The sequence below is a fragment of the Vulpes lagopus genome, chromosome 1, assembly GCF_018345385.1.
Source record: "Vulpes lagopus strain Blue_001 chromosome 1, ASM1834538v1, whole genome shotgun sequence".
In the NCBI taxonomy this organism is placed as follows: domain Eukaryota; kingdom Metazoa; phylum Chordata; class Mammalia; order Carnivora; family Canidae; genus Vulpes; species Vulpes lagopus.
Genome location: NC_054824.1, coordinates 155069894 through 155093451, shown reverse-complemented (window position 1 = coordinate 155093451; position 23558 = coordinate 155069894). Strand labels below are relative to the sequence as shown.

The window sequence follows — 23558 nt, the reverse complement described above, 5'->3', positions numbered from 1 at the left end:
GAGTGGAGGAAGAAATTAAAGGCGTTTAGCAGAGGAAGGGAGTTGAGTTTACATTATGTTCAAAGAAGCTTGGAGATAAGAAGGAAAAGGCTGGTATGCAAGGGAGCAGAAACAAAGTTGGCTCATGCTGAGGTTTAAGAGGGCTGGTAACTGAGCCTTTTGGAGGCAAGGAGAAGATAAAGATATCCAACATTCCTCCAGAAGCAGAAAGAAATGGGTGGGATCCACTGCTTTCATTTTACAGAAATAATATATTTGCTTCAGTAATACAAGTTAATTGAAAAGGGTTTATCCCCAATGCAACCCACAGTTTAATTCCTCATATGGTAAAAGCCCCAACTCTGAAATCAGACAGCCTGGGTTTCAACTGCAGCTCTTCAACTTCCTAGCCATGCTATTTCCCAGAAAAGTTCATATATCTTTCTGCATCTCAGTTTTCTCATCTGTAAAATGGGGATGAATAGAATACCTATATAATAGTGTTATTGTGAAAATAAAAGGAGTTCATACATAGAACATACTTGGAATGGTGACTGAACCGTAATAAGCATTATATGGAATGTTAGCTCCTATTCTGGCTAAGAACTTAAAATGTTATTTAGATGCTTTTGTGTTCAGTCCGCTACAGAAGAGTGTACTGGACTTTCCTGATCCCCTTTTACCCCACCTAATTTTAACTAGCCTTCCAGGTCTTCTTTGACATGTATCCCCTGGCTCGCTCTCTCCCTCCTCCCTGCTAAACAGCTGGGTTAAGTGAATCTCTTCTATTTGTCCAGAGCACACTGGGTTTACATTCTCACAGTATTTATCACAGGGTATTATAATGTTCAGTGATACATTTGTTTTCCCCTCCCCCCAAGCTAAATTGTGAGTTCTTCTAGGACAGGAGCTATCTTTTCTGATTAAAGTTAAGGGGGTTTAAGAATAAGTGATGTACCTAATTCAGTATTAACATCATACTCGACAGGTAACAATGAATGTTAAAATCAATGAATAAATCAGTTATTCTAGTCTTAGAGGACTGTTTTATGGAACAGAGTAAACAAATTCATCTACTAACTTAACATCTATCATTTATAACATATGCTACAGTTAAACTCTTAAGTTAAAAAATATAACTACCAGAGTCCTTAAAGAGCATTACACTCCAAAGAATTACCACACATAAATTCCCGCAATGTTTCTAAATTCAGAATATACATGCACATTTTTTCTAAGATTTTTTTATTTATTCATGAGAGACACAGAGAGAGAGAGAGAGGCAGAGACACACGGAGAGGGAGAAGCAGGCTCCATGCAGGGAGCCCGACATGGGACTCGATCCTGGGTCTCCAGGATCACATCCCTAGCCGAAGGCGCACTAAACTGCTGAGCCACCTGGGCTGCCACATGCACATTATTCAAATAACTTATACACACATTACTCAACTCTTTCCAAAATAAATCTGATAATAGTTTTTTTTTAATATTCTATTTATTTATTCATGAGAGACAGAGAGAGAGAGGCAAAGACACAGTCAGAGGGAGAAACAGGATCCATGCAGGGAGCCTGATGTGTGACTAGATCCCAGGACCCTGCAATCAAGACCTGAGCCAAAGGCAGACACTCAACCACTGAGCCACCTAGGCGCCCCAGAAACTTTGAAGATAGAACCTTCTTCATCGTGGTTCCATTTACATCAAGAAATTTTTGCCCATAGAGATTAAGACCACAGAAGTAAACAGTGGCAAAATGGATAGTGGAATCTTTTCAAAATCTGGATGAGAAACCAAGCATTTTAGCTTCTCAGGTCCTACAGGATAATACAAATGTTAGTCAGATGCTATTTTTTCATCTCTCACTCAGGTACCCTAAGTATCTACATTCTTTCCTCCCACTAATGACATGAAGTTTCAATGACTAGGACAAAACTGTGCTTTGTGTTCTCCTGGCAGCTATGATAAATTTCAGAGATGTTTTGGCTTTTATAACCTTGCTATTTTTCCTGTTATGTTTGTGTCATTTCCTAAAAAATGCTGCTGGAAAATGACTATGTAATAAATATGTAATATTAGGATGCCTCTCTTCAGAAAATGAGGTACATAAAAATCAGAGGCTTCCCTCATTTTATTTTCACTCTACAGGCCCATGTTCTGACTCCAAAAAAATACCTTTTCAAGGGAGGGATTATCTCCCACACATAGCCCATAAATTTAGTATGTCTATTAGCAGTTCTCTCTCTTTTTTTTTTTTTTTTAATTTCAGGGCCCCTTTTCATCTCTAAAAATTATTAAAGGCCCTGTAGTAAGCAGATTTCTAAGATGGCCCCAAACGAGTCCCAAATCTTGCTACTGGTGCCTTCGTGCTGTCCCCTCCCCATGAGTGTAGGGCCAGACCAAGTGATTTGCTTCTAACAGAATAGTGCAAAAGGGGCAGGATATCATTTCTGTGATTAGGCTACAAAGGCTATGAATTCTAATACTCCTTTCCTGTTGATCCTTGAACAACATGGGTTTGAACTGGGTGGGTCCACTTATACATAGTATTTTATTTTGTTTTGTTTATTTTAAAGAGTTGACAGCAAAAACCATGAGCCATTTATTTACAACTGCCCACTTGTCTCAACATGACTGAATCTAAGGCTATTAGTACAGGGGTCACACCTGCTGCCCTTTGAGTACTAGGGAAACCATCAACAGCTCCTGGGGGACCCCATGTGGGTGATCTGGTGGGACTGAACCCTGGGGTCTTGTGGGCAGGAGGCTGGGCTGAAGCAGAGGCAAGGTTTAGACTGGGCAGGGGTGCCCCACTCCCTGTCCCAGTCCTCCCAGCTATGCATCAGGTTGGGTGCAGACCTGGGGCCCCTCCCAGCAAGGCATCAATCCCTTTATGGGGCAGTACCTCAGTCTGGAGGTCTCCCAGAGGCTGGCTCACTGTGTGGCTGGCTGAAGCTTCCAGTGGCTATGGCCAGTGCTACACCTCCAGGTGGCTGGGATAGCTGTCTGGGTACCTCCAGGCCACTGTTGCCTCAGACCACCCTGCAGCTGACCCTGCTGAGCCAAGGCCACGAACCCAGAACATTACTATTCCCCAGCCAGGCCCACCACTCCTGCCCTGGCTAGGCCAACCTATATGCAGATTTTTCCTCAATAAATATAGGTACAGTGCTATAAAAATGTTTTCTTGTCCTTATGCTTTTCTGAACATTTTCTTTTCTCTAGCTTACTTTATTCTGAGAATACAGCATATAATACATACAAAATATATGTCAATCAACTGTTAATATTATCATTAAGGTTTCCAGTCAATAAGCAGGCTACTAGTAGTTAAGTTTTGGGGGAGGCAAAATTATGGGGGGGGGGCAGGGCTAGGCACCTAGCCCACAGGGTTTTCTTTTTTTTTTTTTTAATTTTTATTTATTTATGATAGTCACACACAGAGAGAGAGAGAGGCAGAGACACAGGCAGAGGGAGAAGCAGGCTCCATGCACGGGGAGCCCGACGTGGGATTCGATCCCGGGTCTCCAGGATCGCGCCCTGGGCCAAAGGCAGGTGCCAAACCACTGCGCTACCCAGGGATCCCCCCACAGGGTTTTCAAAGGTCAACTGTATATACTCTCTAGCTTTTTTTTTTTTTTTTTTTTTTTAAGATTTTGAGAGGCAGCACAAGCAGGAGAAGCAGAGGGGGAGGAAAAGGGACAAGGAGACTCCCTACGGAGCGGAGAGCACAATGCAGAGACCCCAAGATCATGAGCTGAGCCAGACAGATGCTTAACTGACTGAGCCACCCAGGCACCCCTCTAGCTCTTATGCGCTTGCTCTGATGAAATGATGTGGAGAAGCCCACATGGCAAAGAACTGAGGGCAGCCTCCAGCCAACAACCCTGTAGGTGAACTTGAAAGCAGTTCCTTTCCCACTTGAACCTTCAGATGAGACCACATCTGGCCAATGCCTTGATTACAACCTTTTGAGAGACTGAAGCAGAGGACTCAGCTAAGTCATGCCCAGATATATGACTAACAAAATTGCTCCCTCTTCCCTTACATGCTAGTCTCCAACCTAAAAGATACTGCCAATTCCAAAGCTCCAGAAACCATATGATAACACTGTTCCAGCCCTTCTTCACTAAGCCTTACAGATAACGAGGACTTTTGTTATCTCAGGTCCAGTGTTCAGGATTCTCAAAGCCAGGATGAGTAGAAAACTGGCAATATGATTTAGAACATGGACAGACACAGGGAGACTCTGAGTGAGTTATGGAGGAGTCACTGGGGTTGCCTGTAAGGAAGGATTCTTATAGGTAAGTTCTCAGAGTCTTAGTTCATCAATTCGTAGTTATGCTAACACTGGAAAATTATGTAACATCCCTGTGCTTCAGTTTCCGTATCTACAAAACATAGGTAACAATATGTGTGTGCATCACAGTGCTGAGGTGGGAATTCAATGAGATAATCCACAAAAACCAGTGACTGGCAAATGAGCTAAAAACAAACCTGATAAATTGCTATTTTATAACCCAGAACCATTCCATCTTAAGCTAATACCACCAAATGAAGTTGTTTGCTAATTTTTTAGCTCAAGCAACAAAATTTGCTGTTAACTTATTTACCTATAGCAAATTTTGCTTTAAATTCTTAAAATTTAAAATTAAATTTAAATTAAAATTTAAATTCTTAAAATTCTTGTAACAGCATCACTTCATCTCCTCAATTAACTTTAAAATTCTTGTAACAGCATCACTTCATCTCCTCAATTAACTTTGCTGATATCACTTTTACACCCAGCAGCACCTAGAAGCAAAGCAGTTTCTGACTCCTTTCTAAACAAATATTTTCATTATTTCACCTGGCACTAGAAAAAAGATTCTGTAAGATCATTTGGAGTCATGCCTGGAGAAGACAAGTAGGTCATAACAAAAGAGATGACTCTGCTAAGGTTAGTGGCCAATGAAAAAGAGGAGAGAAGGAGGATTGCTGGTTAACTCCTATCTGGGTGACAATTTCATTACAAAACATGTAATCCCCTAACTCAAAAGTTGCAGAGTTAAAAAAAAAAAAAAGTTGCAGAGTTGAGTTCTGAATCCAAATAAAATTCCCATAAACAAAATGTTGGAAAACTCGGGGAGGCTTCAAATCACTGCAACACAGTACCTTCATCAATAACAGGAAGTATTTATTAGAGATGTCTGTGCAGGAGCACAAGAAAAAGTGAGTTAGAACAACAGATGACTTTCCGTTATCTGTGAGACACTTATCTTGGAACAAATGAACAATTACTGCGCAAGCTCAGGCAAGGCATAAACCCAAATCACTCATCTGTTGTCCCTCATATTAAATCAGGAATGGCAGGAATCCCTTCTCTACTTAACTATTTCCTGATTTTAAATATTTGTTCCTCCTTTAAAGCAATAAAGTTACCAAGTATATTTAAAAAACACTCATAAATTACTGCTAAATAATTGCCAGAATTCACTTAAACTCTATTCTTTCCCCCTAACATGTTAATTTCCTCATTACCCCACCAAAAGGACACATCTGCCAATGTCTTCATCTTTCATTTTTTTAAAAGATTTTATTCATGAGAAACACACACAGAGAAAGGTGGCGCAGGGGGGCAGAGACACAGGCAGAGGGAGAAGTAGGCTCCATGCAGAGCCCGACGTGGGACTCGATCCTAGGTCTCCAGGATCACGCCCTGTGCTGAAGGTGGCACTAAACCGCTGAGCCACCCCGGGCTGTCCCCATCTTTCATTTTTTATCTAACTGGAAGAAGGTTCTGGTTTTTGCATCTGAGAATCTTAATCAGGGTTCAAACACTTATATGCCTAACTGAACTGCCTATTCATACATTTTGACCATTTTTCTACTGAGATATTTGTCATTTATTTTTGATGTCTAAGGATTTAATACACTAAGGAAAAATTAAATCTAACATATAGGCTACTGATATTTTCTCCCACATATTACATACCTTATTTATATCTGTACATTCTTTTGGTAGGCAGAACCTTACATATTTTACACAAATCTATCAAATCTTTTCATTCTATGAGTTGTGTGTCATGTCAAAAAGGCTTTCCATTCCTAAAATTAAATTAAAATTATCCCTCCTGTTGTCCTATTGCTATTCTGAGTTTTTCTTTAAACATTCAAATCTTTAATATCTCCAGAACTCATTTTTGTGTATTACATAAGGTATGACCCTGACACACAATTTCTTCTTTCAGACAGCCAACTGTCCTAATACTACCTGGTTCCTATACCTATGTCAATTTCAATCATTCCATGCTCCTAAACTCTGGTTTAATGCTGACAAGAAACTTTCGTGTCTGCATCAAAGTGATCACTTTTCAAAGCATATTGTTGTTCAAGGGGCTACGTATTCTGCTTCAAGCATTCCCAGCACCTGCCAGACTGAAAATAAAAGGGAAAGGTGGAATGGGAGTATCAAATTTGACTACAATGCCAAAATATAACCATTAAGCAACCAGAGCAGTTAATTATGCATGTGTACACCTGTCATATGCATTAAAATTAATACCTAAACTGCTGCCTATGGGTAGCACTTTTAGATATACTCTTTTACTCTGGCAAAGCAGTGAAAACTATGCAAGCTATACATATTTATTATAACTGAGAGCTCACTATGCCTAACAGCTTGACAAACAAGAACAACATGGGGAGTTGAGATTCACATATAATCCAAATATCAAATATCAACCTTTTCCCTTATTTATAACACCCTTTAAGCAGACTATTTAACTAAGTTTTCTCTGTCCATGTTTTTAGAAGGCAGTGCCTGGATTAAGAATAGGAAAGGGAGGGACGCCTGGGTGGCTCAGTGATTGAGCCTTTGGCTCAGGTAGTGATCCCAGGGTCCTGGGATCCAGTGCCTTATCAGACTCCTCATGGGGAGCCTGCTTCTCCCTCTGCCTGTGTCTGCCTCTCTGTCTCTCATGAATAAAAGTATAAAATCTTAAAAAAAAAAAAAAAAAAAAAGAATAGGAAAGGGAAAACTAGAAAATTCCCAAAATTTTCAGGATGTGACCAGCACCATTCAGGGTAAAATATACCTTAGCCGGCAGGAAAGGTATGTCTTGATCATCAGCATAATTAATTAATTTCCTTGGCCTTGACTAAGGAAGAGTCATTAAGCAACTCTTCTAATTATAATTTGGCTTCTCCTAAAGCAAGAATACATGCTGCTGAATGGCCAACAATTCTAGTCCACCATGCAAATATACTTTTCATGTTAGGTTAACACAAACAAGCACTGTTTCTTTTCTTTTCTTTTTTTTTTTTTAGAGAGAGAGTGTGCACACACAGAGGGGAAAGGGAGAGGGAGAGGGAAAGTAGCCGACTCCCCGCAGAGCAGGGAGCCCTATGAAGGGCTTGATCCCAGGATCCTGGAATCATGACCTGAACTGCAGGCAAATGCACAAGCATTGTTTCTATTTCCGTCCCATCCTGTATTTGGTCAGCAAGACTCAGTTCCTCTGAACTCAATTACTTGCAAGTATGGTAACAAAACAGTTTCTGAGAAGCAGGCCTGCTAATGAGCCTGCCAATGTAGTAATACCCTTTTTTTTTTTAAGATTTTTATTTATTTATTCATAGAGATACACAGAGAGACAGGCAGAGACACAGGCAGAGAGAGAGAGGCAGAGACACAGGCAGAGAGAGAAGCAGGCCCCATGCAAGAGAGCCCGACATGAGACTCGATCCAGGGTCTCCAGGATCACACCCTGGGCTGCAGGCGGCGCTAAACCGGTGCGCCACCAGGGCTGCCCTGAGAGGCCATGTGAGTAGCCAACTAGTCTTCCTGAACAAGACCATTTTCTCTCCCTACCTTCGATAAAAGGCACAATTTAAAAACCAGTGCAGGGATCCCTGGGTGGCGCAGCGGTTTAGTGCCTGCCTTTGGCCCAGGGCGCGATCCTGGAGACCTGGGATCGAATCCCACGTCGGGCTCCCGGTGCATGGAGCCTGCTTCTCTCTCTGCCTCTCCCTCTCTCTCTCTCTCTCTCTCTCTCTCTCTCTCTCTCTCTCTCGGTGCATGGAGCCTGCTTCTCTCTCTGCCTCTCTCTCTCTCTCTCTCTCTCTCTCTCTCTCTCGGTGCATGGAGCCTGCTTCTCTCTCTGCCTCTCTCTCTCTCTCTCTCTCTCTCTCTCTGTGTGTGTGTGTGTGACTATCATAAATAAATAAAAATTAAAAAAAAAACAGTGCAGTTCAGTATTTAATCTGACAAAACTTCTTACTGCCATTACTCCTGAACTAATGTGAACACAGATATACTTCCTCCTTGAACAAAAAGTTGAAAAGAGGGAATATTTATAGAAGACTGACTAAGAACATGAATATAAGAATATCTCTATCATTCTAATTATTCCAAAACCTTTTCCTCTTTTAGCTCAGACTCTGTTCTGAATCATTCTCACCTCTCTACTGCATAAATGCCTTTATATGAGGTGATCTGGTTGATGTGTGGCCTATACAGGGGTGTTCCAAAGTCTGCTGGTGCATCCATCGTGGGCTACAATGAGGCTACTGCTCATTCTATAACAGGGAGTCCTGTTTTTGTTTTTTTAAGATTGTATTTATTTATTCATGAGAGACACACAGAGAGAGTCAGAGAAAAAGATAGAGGGAGAAGCAGGCTCCTCTCAGGGAGCCTAATGTGGGGCTCGATCCCAGAACCAGGATCATGCCCTGAGCCAGAGGTAGATGCTCAACCACTGAGCTACCCAGGCGTCCCAGGGAGTCCTGTTTATAGAGTCTCAAAGAAAAAATTCCCTTATGACCTTAGTGTCAAGGAATTGTGCTTTACTTTAAACAAAAGTGTATTTGCTTTTAACTGTTATGAGCATAAATCGACCAGGTTTCTTTCTTTCTTTTTTTTTTTGTACCACCTAATATGAACTTTAGAGAAATATTTATGCCCTACTGAAAGCAAATATTGGATTTTTATATTAAGCCTTGATTTTATTTTACATCTTTAGCCCACATTTCTTGCTAGTTTATGAATCTTTATAAACCACCTTAAATTTGGGGGAAGGGACAAAATAAAACAAATGGATAGTCGGCATTAATGCATCATAGGGACAATTTTCTTTTTAAATTTAAGGGGTTAGGAAAAAAAGAGTCATATGAGAAGTCAAGGGAGAGGAAGAATTTGGAGAATAGGATGTAGGGATTGAAAAAAATAAAACCCAGCCAACTCTCAATTAACTGGGGAAGAAGGGAAGAGAAATTAACAAGAGAAGAGGTACAGAGAAAAGATGAGGGACTATTTCAAATTATTTATATAAATTAGACAAAAGGTAGTAAAAAAATGACTCTGTAAACTTAACCAAAGCTACTGTATGGTTAAAGTTATATATGATATTTAGAAATCTTTATTATTCCAAAGGAATCACTCAACATCGTAAAAATAAGTTACATTGATAAAGAAAAACATAGAAACTGCTTGATAAAATTGGCTAAAAGGGTACTACCTGTAAAAGCAAACAGACTGATGCCTCCAAGAACCCCAAGTTTGCTCAAAGGTTAAATCCCACTTAAATCTAGCACTGGAAAGACTGAGTCCTATTAAGTATGTCAAATCTAAATAAACTCCTAGACTGCCCAAACAGCATTATCTTTCCATTCCTCTATTATTCTTCCCTTCTCAAATATTTTTTTTTAAATATTTTTTTTTATTTATTCATGAGAGACACACAGACTGAGAGAGAGGCAGAGGGAGCAGGCTCCACACAGGGAGCCCGATGTGGGACTCATACAGGGACTCCAGCATCACGTCTTGGGCTGAAGGCAGGCACTAAGTCACTGAGCCACCTAGGCATCCTCCCTCTCAAATATTTGATAAAAAAATCAAAATGTCTTATGAGCACAAAGAGTAAAAAATTATACTCATTCAAGTTATCCTGTGCTAAAAGGAACATTTTGTACAAGGGTGAGATATGATTCTGCTTTCCATGATCACAGTGCTACAGCTGATCAGTCCCTCCTAGGCTTCAACTCTCCCCTCTCTATGACTGAACAGCTAAGAGATGGCTAGAAAAAGAAAGTATCTGACTACCAAGGTGATAAATACAGCTAGCATTTATTGGTTACCATGCAGGGGTCAATGAGAGATTGTTTAGATTATGTAGATTTTTCTGCTGATCATTTCTTATTCTTTCAAACATGCAGTATTCCTTTTATTTATTTATTTTTAAGGATTTTATTTATTTATTCATGAGAGACACAGAGAGAGAGGCAGAGACGCAGGGAGAGGGAGAAGCAGGCTCCCTGCAAGGAGCCCAACGCAGACTCGATCCTGGATCTCCAGGATCAGGCCCCAGGTTGAAGGTAGGGCTAAATCGCTGAGCCACTGGGATGCCCCAGTATTTCTTTTAAACAATGGTTAGTCTGAATACCCTGCTTCCAGATTAGTAAAATTTGGCTGTCTGTCACTGAAGCTCTGTTAAGTAGAAGGGAAATTAGCTACAGATCCAGGGAAAGAGGGCAAATGTGTAACAGTCACAGAGAAGAGAACCTTGGCACATGGAATACTCCATAAAGATAAGCACTATGGCCACTACATTCACAAACTTAGAACAGTGCCTTGAAACTGTAAACATTCAGTAAATATATGCTATGCATAAACTTGCTAAATAAAATGAATCATTCTGTAGAGTACTACCAAGAGACTAAATAACTAGCTCATTGGCCCACAGCCAGTAAATGCAAAGCCAAGATCCCAACCCAAATCTGTCCGGTTCCAGAGACAGAGCTCCTTTCACTTCCTTATGGCGGGAGATCAATATACCAAGGATCGATGGGAGAGTACTCAAAGGCACAGGATAAACATGCCAGATCTCCCTGGAAAGTAAATTTACTCAAAGTTGAATAATTTTAAGTATTTGATATATAAAACAAACACCAATGCATTACAAAAGAGAATAAAGAATTCATAATTACTATTTTTAGTTATATGGGCCACGAAATTTTTGTGATAGCCCAGGCTCTCTTCAAGTTACAAGTTCATTATCCTCTTCCACTAGGAGTACGGTTATCAAAGAAAATCTGAAAATCAAAACATCACTCCATCAATACTTGTTGACCCCTCCAGGCTGACAGCAGCCATCAGCTGAAACTGAAGCCAAGATGGGCGCTTCCAAGTGCGCGCAAGAGCTGCCAGAGGTTCCGGGGTGCGGCCAGGGCATGCGGGGAAGCGGGGCGGGGAGGCGGGGCTCCTACGCTCCCGGCCCCGCCCACCCGGCAAGGCCCGCTCCTAAGGCACCACCCACCCCAGGCCTGGCCAGCGGGGGTGTAAACCAGTTCAAGGCGGCTTGAAGCCTTCTGGCTTGCCCAGGAGCAAGCTGGACCCCGCTATGCAACTCTCAGAGTCCCCAGTTCTTACTGGGTTGGTGAGGATTCCGCGGGCAAGATCTCAGAGGCTATCCTCATTGGTCCACTCCGTAAAGCTATCAGAGGAACTCCTGCCACCCAGTGCCTCACCACACCAGTCCACAGCAAACACAAGGAGACGTGAGGGCTGGCATGTGCAACCCGCCAAGGCCGTGGCATGAAAAGGGCTACAAGTTCCACCGCAAGTTGCTGGTTCCCGCCGTGCAGCTTGGAGAAGACCAATGCTCTTCAGCTCCACCGTGATATAGGTAATGTCTGTAAAATTCTTACCTAAGAAAGCAGTCATATCCGCTTAAGTGTTCTCTGTTAAAACTAGTTGTCTACACTGTCAAATATGAAAAGTTAAACTGCAATAGTTCTAGAAGACTATAAAGTGATGGTGTTGTTTCTTCTGTCTTTATCTTATTAGGGAGTTTATGTATGCCAGTGTTTAAAATGCTGTTTGGTCTAACAGGTGTAAAATTAATTCTGTAAAAGCAGAGAACAAATAAATAAACATCCCTGTTAAGCACCAAATACTTAGCAAGCATATGTTAAATGTCAGGGATAAAATGCAGTCCTTAACCACACAGAGCTTAAGCTATTCTGAAAAAGAGAAAAAAGTTAACCTGTAATTAAAAGCGCTAAGATAGATGGCTAAATAGGATTTACAGAAACAGAAAAGGTCACTAACTCTGACTCGGACTTTGAGTCTGGGAGAAACGGGAAGGCAGTAGAAGTTGAGTTCCCAACAGGTGACCCAATCTCTCCTCTCATCCCTAAACTACTTCTCAAAAGACAGATAAGAATTAATTAGATGGAAGAAGGGGGAGGTACTCATAGAAAGAGAATATTTAAGTTATAAATTTTCAGGAAAACCACAAATATTCTGAAAGGCTAGAACCACTGCAATATGAAAGAAAAATATTTTAAAAGATGCCAAACTTACAATAGATATATGAAAATGAAAATGTTGATAAATATTTTTCATCTATCAACATAGCAATAATTTAAAAGAACTTATGGAGAAACTGACACTATTAAATACTGTAGATAAAATATATATTGTAGATAGATAAAAATATACAATGACAAAATGTAAAATTCTTACAGGTCTAATTTTTTTATCCTACAGTTTTTTTTTTTTTTTTTTTTTATTTATTTATGATAGTCATACGGAGAGAGAGAGAGAGGCAGAGACACAGGCAGAGGGAGAAGCAGGCTCCATGCACGGGGAGCCCGACGTGGGATTCGATCCCGGGTCTCCAGGATCGCGCCCTGGGCCAAAGGCAGGCGCCAAACCGCTGCGCCACCCAGGGATCCCTATCCTACAGTTTTTTTTGTTTTTTTATTTATTTATTTTTTTTTTTTTTTTTATCCTACAGTTTTTATTCTTAATTTATATATATAAAAAATCCACTATCGGGACATGCCTGGCTGGCTCAGTGAGTGGACCATGCACCTCCATCTTGGGGTTGTGAATTAGAGACCCATGTTGGGTGTAGAGATTACTTAAAAATAAAATCTTTAAAAAAACCCAATAGTATAGAGGAATGCTTGTAACTATGGGGAAAAATCTAACACATCAAAAGGGATCAAGTAAATTTAAATTAGTTCATCCACCCATACAATAAAGTACTATGCAAGCATTCAGAAGGATGAGATGAGACGTGGAAGAATATTTATGAACAACTGTTAGATAAAAAAAAAAGCCAGGTTAGGGGGCACCTGGGTGGCTCAGTCAGTTGAATTTCGGACTCCTGATTTTGGCTCAGGGCTCGGATCATGATTTTAGGATCTTAGGATCCTGGGACTGCACCCTACAAGTAAGGGCTCCCCAATCAGTGGGGAATCTGCTTGTTTCTCTTCCTTTCCCTATGCCCCTCCCCCTCCTCTCTCTAAAATGAATAAATAAAATCTTAAGAAAACCTGAGACTTGTAGCCATGTCAGTATTTTCTAGTTTTATAAAACAAGGGAAAAAAATTGCTCCTCTGCTAAGATTCATTGGGCCTTTCTGTTTAACCTAACAATCACCCTTGATCAGCTACGGCCACCCTGAGTCATAATTCAACAATTAATTTATCATTTGTGATAAATTAAGAAATGGGGATGGAGGCAAATTATATAACAGGTGTACTAGGATTCCTTTTTAAAATTAAATGTACATACATGAGGGGTCAGACACATCTGGGGTGTAAGTGTGGATATGTGTAGGCACTATGCACCAATGGGTATGTGTCTACACATACTCATAAGCACATTCCAGAAAGGGGTTCAATAAATAAACCAACATCATAGGGGATCCCTGGGTGGCTCAGCGGTTTAGCGCCTGCCTTTGGCCCAGGGTGCGATCCTGGAGTCCCAGGATCGAGTCCCGCGTCAGGCTGCCAGCATGGAGCCTGCTTCTCCCAACTCCTGTGTCTCTGCCTCTCTCTCTCTCTATGTCTATCATAAATAAATAAATAAATCTTAAAAAAAAAATAAACCAACATCATATTGGTTGTTATAGCATTATATAACTGATAAGACATGATTCCAGCATCATGAGCGGGCAGTGGCTCTGACACTAGCGTCTAAGTCCCTGAAAACACAACATGATTTCTTCCAGCAATATGCATTATTAATTCGTCTTCCCAGGCTATAGTGATGTTTACAGTATCTAACATCAAAGGATTCTCACCAATTCCCTTCTAACTGATTGCTGTATGAGTGTGTGTGTGTGTGTGTGTGTGTATTAGTCTCCTAATATTTAGTCTCCCTAAACAGCATTCTTGGCTGACTGTGTAAGAAAATACTAGATGAGTGGAGGGGAGTAGCTCTCAACAAGGTAGTGTAAAGAAAAATATTTCAGACAAGAACAGTATAACAACTAAACTGGGTGACACTGAGCAAGACTAAACAGGGTATATATGATAGAGAACACCAATACTATTAAATGACTAACTTATCAGAAATAATATTCAACTGCCATGCTTCCTCAACTGAAAGCTACACCTCTAGTTTATTTTTATATTTTTTAATTTTTATTTATTTACTCATGAGAGACACACAGAGAGAGGCAGAGACATAGGCAGAGAGAGAAGCAGGCTCCCTGCAAGGAGCCCTATGTGGGACTTGATCCTGGACTCTGGGATCACACCCAGAGCCAAAGACAGACACTCAACCCCTGAGCCACCCAGGTGTCCCTACACCTCTGGTTTAATAACAGTTTGGTAAGGGGTAAAGGGAAAGAGAAACAAATGCATAGTATATTTGCCTATACATTAATTTTAAGTCAGAACTCATTAAACATTAAAATATTTTATTTATTTATATTTTCTTCCAAGATTTTATTTAAATTCAAGTTAGTTAACATACAGTGTAGAACTAGTTTCAGGGGTAGAATTCAGGGATTCATCACTTACATATAACACCCAGTGCTCATCATAACAAGTGCCCTCCTTAATTCCCATCACCCACTTAGTCCATCCCCCCCCCCACCTCCCCTCTAGCAACCTTCAATTTGTTTTCTCTAGTCAATAGTCTCTTACAGTTTGCCTCCCTCTCTGTAGAATATTTTAAACACATGTTAATCAAAATAATACAAAACGGAGTAAGTCCTAATTTCCTATGTAGCATACTGGGTCATGAAAAAATAGAAAATAAACGATGCCCCAAATAAAAATTATCTAATTGTTAACAACTGCAACTTCAGTTTTAAATACAATTCTTTTTTTTTAATTTATTTTATTTTTTTATTTGAGAGAGAGCAAGAGAAAGAGCACAAAGCAGGGGAAGGGAAAACAGGCAAAGGGGCAGAGGCTCTGAGAGAGGGAAGCAGGCTCCCCGCTGAGCAGGCAGCTGATGTGGGGCTAAATCCCAGAAGCCTGGGATCATGACTTGAGCTGAAGGCAGATATTTAACCAACTGAGCTACCCAGGCAGCCCTTAGATATTATTCTTAACAGAAATCCAAAATGCTCAGGATTTATGGGTTATCAGATTCAGCAATGTGTACACAAATAGTTTCAAAATATTTTCTTTAAAGATTCTATTTATTATTTGAGAGAGAGAGAGAGAGAGAGAGAGTGAACAGTGGGAAGAGCAGAGGGACAAGCAGACTCTGCTGAGCACGGACCTGGATGCCCTGAGATCATGACCTGAGCCGAAACCAAGAGATGGACACTTAACCAACTGAGCCACTCAGGCACCCTGCAAAATATTTTTATAATCAACATCTGGAGATACCTGAAAGATAGGTTAACAATAGAGGTAGTAATCAGTTGTCCACCTCTCCAAATTGCAAGATAGAGATGAATATTCAATTGGTTCTAGACCACACAGTTTGGGCATGGGAGCTTTAAGTGCTCTAAGGATAAACTCAGAAGTAATAGCTGCTACATACTTCTCATCCAAGTGGCCTGAAACAGAATTTAATGGTTAAGAGCATGATAATTCTCTTAATTGCTACTGCCACAATCAAAATAGGCCGGAGACCTAGATGTGCCACTTAGCCTCTTTTAACTACAGTTTTCTCACGTGAAAGATACGAATAACAACTGCACATAACCTCATGGGGTCATTGTCAAGATTAATACAAAAATGCATGTCAAGCATTTTGTAACTGGCTCAAAGGCTTGGTAAATGTTATTTATTATTGTCACTGGAAATCAATACATTTGGTGGAGGGTATGGAGTCTTTTCCCTAGATTTTGCCTGTATATTTAGCCATTAAAAAGGACAAAGATCATAAAAATAGCCTTATAATAAAATCATCATCACCTCTTTAGCTAAATCTGGACTAGACAGGCCCAACATGAGTTCCTTGAAAGTGCTATGCTTTCCACGAGTTTCAAGAGTAATGTACTATACTGTTCCCTTTGCCTAGAACATTTGCAATCCTACTTCCTATTCAGTCTTGGACTGATCAACTTTGTCATCCTTCATGTCTCAGTGTAAACATCACTTGCTTAGGGAGCCCGTCCCAAATCCTCTTGTCCAGATTAGGTGTCCCTATCTTTAAGTTGATGACCCTATCTTATTTAGAGTACCCTGGATTTCCATGTTTTACTCAGTTAAGTAGGAACAGTGTTATTTAATGTATGACTTGCCCAACAGATTGTAAGCTTTGAAGGCAAAAACCATATCCATCCTACTCACTATTCTATCTCCAGTGTTGGGTACATGGCAAGGAATAAAGAAGTTCTATAAATACTTACTGAATTAAATGAATGCAGAAGGACTAGTCAGGTTAGTTAATTATAATCCAGCTCATGCTCACATTGAAAACTATTACAGTTTCTGATAAGCTTACTGTCCTTATTCAGTCACACTGTAGTAAGATGTTTCAAAACTTAGTTCCACCTTTCTGGACTACCCATCTCATGATTTAGCTCTGTTGCTAATATTGGATCATGCCTATCATGCTCTATATTTTTAATATATTTATTAAAATGGTATTCAGGGATCCCTGGGTGGCGCAGCAGTTTAGCGCCTGCCCTTTGGCCCAGGGCGCGATCCTGGAGACCCAGGATCGAATCCCACGTCAGGCTCCCGGTACATGGAGCCTGCTTCTCCCTCTGCCTGTGTCTCTGCCTCTCTGCCTCTCTCTCTCTCTCTCTCTCTCTCTGTGACTATCATAAATAAATGAAAATTAAAAAAAAAAAATGGTATTCAGATGAAAGCCAAGCTATTCAAAGTATCTGTTTACTGGCCTTCACCCGAGAAATATTACTGAAGAACTCTGTAGCTTAAAAAGCAAAAAAAAAAAAAAAAGTATGAAGACAATCTACAATATATCCGTGAGAATCCTATGGGCCAGAAAAGTGAAGCATCATCAGAAAGCTACACAGTGCTACAAACAGAATAAGGACCTAGGTTTACTAGTTCTGTTTGTCTTTCCACTGTAGAGCCACTTTAGTATATCAAGAATCACTGTTCAAAATAGTCTAAGCAATAGTCTTGAAATGAAACTATCCTAATTTAAATTATCCTAATCATTCAATGCTACTAATTTATAAAGCTTTTTTTTTTTAAAGATTGTATTTACTTAAGAGAGAATGCCTGTGAGAGCAGGATGGGGGAGGGACAGAGAGGGATGTAGACTCCCCACTGAGCAGGGAGCCAGAAGTGGGGCTCCATCCCAGGACCCTGAGATCATGACCTGAACCGAAGGCAGATGCTTAACTGACTGAGCCACCCACGCGCCCCATTTGTAAAGCTTTTTTAAACTGTGGATGGCCATACCTCTACTGTATTAGGAACTCTGGAGGAAAGGCCTATGCCTTTGCATGCTGAGAAAGTTCCAAGGGTGATTCTTATCCCAACAAAGACTAAGAACCCTAATTTAATCAATCAAACATTATCTGCTAAATGTCTATTCTGTCCTTAGCAGTGTGTTCTTGCTCTCAAGAACACACTTGCTCTCCTCTTGGAGGAGAAAAGATTTACTTATATAACTCAATTAGAGAAGAAAATAAGACTGTGTATAATGAAGTGCTGAATTAGCTAAATGAACACAAATTAAGTGCTAAACTCAGAGAAACTAGGACAGTAGCATAGGCTTGAGAGATCAGCTATTTTTGGAGACAGAATAACAGATAGGTCCTTTATGATAAACAAGGACAACAGCTTTCCAACAGTGCTCAGCAGGAGTCTGTAAGAATCCTGTGGAAGTGCCTTAGGGGCCACAATGATAAGAGAGAGAGGATGCTTTTCCGGCCCTGACAACCGTTTCCATCGGAACAAGTCCACTCTTAGCTTTCATATAGTAAGCTTCGGCCTAAACTTCATTTTATTATTCTTTTAAGATTTTTTTTTTCATGAGAGGCAGAGACATAGGCAGAGGAAGAAACAGGCTCCCTGTGGGGAGCCCAATGCGGGACTCATCCCAGGACCTGGGGATCACAGGACCCGGGGATCACACCCCGAGCCAAAGGCAGACGCTCAACCACTGAGCCACCCAGGGGTCTAAACTTCATTTTAAAAAGAACTCTAGATGATTGATTGATAGATAGATAGATAGATAGATAGATAGATAGATAGATAGATAGATGATAGATACTACAAAAAAAAAAAAACCCAAAACACTCAAATGGCTTTTAAGTGTAAAAACTCTTATTACAACTATGAAGAAAAGGGGGGGGAAGGGCACGTCAGTGAAGTAACTTGTCCCAAAATCACAAAGCTAATTAGTGATCTAGAACCCAGGTCTCTCAGCTCACTATACCATGTCACACACTACGACATTCCCAAGGAGGGGACAATGTGAGCAGAGGTTCTCACAAAGAATCCCAAATGCCAGCCTGACCAAAACATCAGGTTTACTTTCAAACTGGGATTAGACTGTAGGTGTGGGATTAGACTGTAGGGTAGGTGGTGGGAAAGGAGGTTGAAAGAGCCCAAACAAGCATCAGAACAAAATTTAGCCACCTTCCCTGAACAGCTCTTCAACACAAAATTTTAAGTAGATTTTTAAAAAATGACAACCTGATAAAAGCAGCTGTGTGGCAGATCTATAAGGGGACTTCCTGGGTGGAAGTGTTGAGTCAGGCTCTATAAGGAAGTAGCATAAGATAAGGATGCACAGGCAGGGATGGGGACTAGATAGCAGAATACCTTCAAAGTTTATGTTTGCTACAATGCAACACCACCACCATGTAAAACTTTCAGGAGTAGCAGGGAGTATACTCCCTCTTGCAAGGTGCTGGCTGCACAAGGAAATATACAACCTGCAGTAAGGTGCCCCACAGAATCAATCTAAAGCTACGCTTCTCCTTCGCTACAGCAACAATACAAATAATGAAATTGCTGATTTTACTCTTGTGCTCCTGTAAGAAAAACTATTACAGTGCTTTTTTTTTTTTTTACAGTGCTTTAAAAATACTTCTGTTATTAATTTGTTACTCCCCACAGCATCACTCTAACACTGGTATTATCACCATCTTACTGTTGAAACAACCACAGAAGTCAGTGGCAAAGTCAAAATGAGATGTCTAGTATTTACAATGCTCCGACTCAGTCCATACACACACATTTGTGGCATGAGCACAAATCTCAATCCTAATATTTGTATGTTTATCACACGTTTACTTCAGTAAAACTGTTCTGATCTTCACAATGAGTTTATAACCTAATATCCACCCAATTATGTCTCAAATGACATTTCCAAAATTGAATTCATTGCCTGTTCTCCAAAGAGCTCCCCCTTCCAACCTTCCTACTTCCTTTCATTTGGCACTGTCCTAGAAATGTAAGTCCAAAACTTTAGCATCCCCCCTTGACTCTAATTAGCTGCGTTTTAAACACTTAAAATTCAGGGCTCTGATCATGGCTAGTCCAGGAAAAAAAAAAATTCAATGGTTCCGTACTGCCTAGGCAAAAGAAATCCAAACTTCTACACCACCAATACAGAGCATTCAGAGCTCTCCAGAACAGAGTCCCAAACTACCTTCCACCACACCCCACTGTATAGCCTATGTAAGAACTAACCTGGAAGTCCTGCTGTTCCCCAAATATACTTTGTGCTTACTGAGCACATGACCTTGAGAAATCACTTAATCTAGGCTTTATTTTACTCAACTATAAAATGGGCATAATAATACTTGCCTGAAAGGAACAACTGAGGTAATGAAAATGAGAGTGCTGCTATAAACTTTAAAGTACTATAAAAATACAGACATTATCATTATGTCATGGTGATGGTAATTTTATTTACACCTGCCTTGCTCCAGAAAGGATATAAAGGCAGCCCACATAAAACATAGAATAACAAGACTTTGAAGATAGAAGCAATAAAAGAAATATAAAACAAAAGGTGTAAGGACATGAAATGGAAATGGGAATGAGGAGGCTAAGAAAAATGCATACCATAATTCCTATCTCATCTTTCAGGTTAATAATGTGGTCTAAACACTACAGTTTGAGTAAAAGGAAACTAAGACAATAAGACAATCCAATGTCCAGAGACTAAAAACAAAACAATTGGTCAGAAATAAAACAGTTCTCCTAATATAAAAACCTGACAAGAATTTTTCCCAAAGGTTCCTATTCCACGTGATTAACTGGACATCTTCAGCATATTTATCATGGATTCTCCATTTTATTACATTATTATTAGACTGAAAGTCTGTCGAGGTCAGGTAACTGTCCTGTTTGTAGCTCTAACAGTGTTTAAAGCAATTAGTCAACAAACCACATGCCTCAATTTTTATTATACTGGTTTCCATGGATCCAGTCTCTGCTTCCTATTTCCAACCATCTTGTACACCACCATATTAATCCTAAAATATCACTTTTATCACAGAATTCCTTACTTCAAAAACCTTCAAAAGACTCCCTGCACATAGAACAATTGCCTCATTCTTTATCTACAGTCCTGAACTTTTCCCCAGCAATGTGCTTCCCTGTCTTCCCATTCCTCCAAATTCTTTTAGCCTTTTTAAGCTCAACTTTAAGACTCATCTTCTACTTAAAGTCTTCTTTTACTGGCAGCAGTGAGGTAGAGAGAGGGGAGAGATTGGAGGTGTGGGTAGGAGGAGTCTAGAAAGTCAGATGTCTTGTATTCTGACGGCTAACTCAACAGTTAAGAAACTGAGGGCAAGACACTAAACCACTGTGAGAGCATTTCCTCATTTATAAAGGCTTTAAGATAGATGGTATCTACATTACCTTCCAGCTATAACGGCTCTAGGATGCTTTGGTTCCTACAAATTTGGACACACTTTGATCTCTACTCTGATCGTTATTATCTGCTATATATTTTAATATGTAATTACATACATTGTTTTTAAATTTTCCCTGCTAAGAAAACATACCAACTGCTCCACAGCAGAGTCTTAGATTTCCCTTGTTATCTCCAAAAACAACTGGCATAAGACCAGGTACACAGCAGATAAATAGCTTTTGTAAGCGATGAAGTAAGTGTCTTTAAAAGCTTGATTATAAAATACTTCTTTGCTGCAGTATGAATCAGCAAAAAAAGGACTTTTTTTTTTCATTAAGCAGACCATTAAAATAAGTGTACTAAACAAGAAAACAGGTAAGTCACTTTTTTTCTAAAAAAGTAAATTTACTCCGTAAGTTACAACACCAGTCAGTACAACTCCATTATTTAAGGTGATCACGTTAAACAAAAACATAATGTTCACTTCCCAGCCATTCTTGTTTATATCTTCTTCTTTTTCTTCTTTTTTTAAGATTTTATTTATTTATTCATGAGAGACACAGAGAGAGAGAGAGAGACACAGGCAGAGGGAGAAGCAGGCTCCATGCAGGGAGCCTGATGCAGGACTCGATCTCGTGACTCCAGGATCACGCCCTGGGCTAAAAGGCAGGTGCTAAACTGCTGAGCCACCGAGGGATCCCCGTGTTTATATCTTCTATTGCAAAGAGAAAGCTGACTAGTCCAAAAAAAAAAAAGAAACAAAACAAAAAACCTACATAGGTTTTATTATTTTACTGATTTAACTTTATCCAGTATTGTGATTCCAACATAAAAACCAATAAAGTTACAGAGAATTATGAAATAAATCATGTGACAAATTAAACTGTACTTGTAATGACTTTCAACATTGCAGATTAAGTAAAGCTACTTACTACCAATATTCATATTGAGCTTAGTTTTGTGCTTTTCACATTGTCTTTTTTTTTTTTTTTAATTAATTTTATGTATCCTTTTCTGGATGAATATCCAGTTTCCTGGACAGTACTTTTAAAAAAAAATCTGGGCAGCCCAAGTGGCTCAGCGGTTTAGCACTGCCTTCAGTCCAGGGTGTGATCCTAGAGACCCGGGATCGAGTCCCACAACAGGCTCCCTGCATGGAGCCTGCTTCTCCCTCTGCCTGTGTCTCTGCCTCTCTCTCTCTCTCTCTCTCTCTCTGTCTCTATGAATAAATAAATAAAAATTTTTAAAAATCTGATAAATCTAGAGGTCTACTGATTCTTCTTTTGCTCAGTGCTAGTCTTGTCAGCAAAATCTAGGTAACAGTGAAGACTTGGTATTTGTGAAAAACAAAATCCCAAAGAAGCTATATGAGCCACTGACAAACAAGATAACCTATCAAATGCTCAGTAACACCCTCTAGTAAAAACACATAGCACTCTCTAAACTATATGCACACTATGTAAAGAGCTTCTTTATATCAGTCTCTGAAATACAAGATAATTCTCATATTCCAAATTCTAAATATACTGTAAGTGGATCAGAAAGTCAGGCAATGGCTCCACTTATGCTATTTTTTTTCCTTGCTATTAGTGCTGAAAGAGTTTATAAGGGCTCACAGCCAGTTTAGAACATTGAAATATTTCAGTACAAAATAAAACAGATTTATTACTAAAAAGAAATAGAGGGGGGAGTCTGGGAAGATGGCAAAGAAGGAGCACCCTAAGCTTGCCTCTTTCCATGGATACAATTAGATAACACTCACATCAGTGTAAATAACCTAAGAAGAAATATAAATCTGCAAAGTTATTATCTTATTCACAAAATGTCAATAATGTGCAAAAATGTTGAGCAAAAGATGGATAAGGAACCTGCTATTCTCTATGATCTGTAATCATTACCTCTTTCAACCCTGATTCCCCTCAAAAAGATTTATCTTATTTAAGCAATACAATAAAAAAAATTAAGCAAAACTCCTGCCCAGTTTCTTAAAAGAGAGGAGGAGGAGGAAAAATTCATGCAGAAAGGATACAGAAACTCAAGTAAGACAAATGTATAATAATCAAATCTACACTGTAATACCTAACACTGGATTTCCTTGAAGAAATAAGTAATAAGCATGTTTGCTCAGGTATTTAACATTAAAAGAAAAAACAAATAAGAACAAAGTGACCCAAAAGGAGCATGTTTTGTCTTTGACTTGTTCCGTTCAGTAAACAATAATTATTTAAATAGTTCTAAACATAATCACTTCCATTGGGAAAACACATCCTGCTTAAAATTGCGCTTTCATAATAAGTATTTACTAATCACAAAAACTGTAGTTGAGCAAATACTGTTGTATAAAAGCAAGTTAATGAGTCATGTACCAGTATTTTCAAAGAAAATTATTTTTAATAGTGCATGAAAGACTTATATGCAAAGACTAAACCTGTGGGTTCTCAACATAAAAAACAAAGCAAAGAAACCCATTAATAATAAGGCAATCACCCCTACACAATATCATAGTCTTCCTAGGACTAGGAAACATACTCATGAAAGTGACTGA

General features: G+C 39.6%; 1 protein-coding gene and 1 long non-coding RNA gene across 4 annotated transcripts in view; one reads left to right on the top strand and one right to left on the bottom strand.

Moving 5' to 3' along the window:
* The window catches only part of POU2F1 (POU class 2 homeobox 1), a 185993-nt gene that overhangs the window by 157910 nt on the left and 4525 nt on the right, over positions 1-23558 (bottom strand). The gene's annotated exons all lie outside the window — the stretch shown is intronic.
* The window catches only part of LOC121489165, a 73086-nt gene continuing 61078 nt past the window's right edge, over positions 11551-23558 (top strand). For both annotated transcript variants that reach the window (XR_005987288.1, XR_005987289.1), the window contains exon 1: positions 11551-11639. This is a non-coding gene — a long non-coding RNA (uncharacterized LOC121489165). The remainder of the gene's footprint in view (positions 11640-23558) is intronic.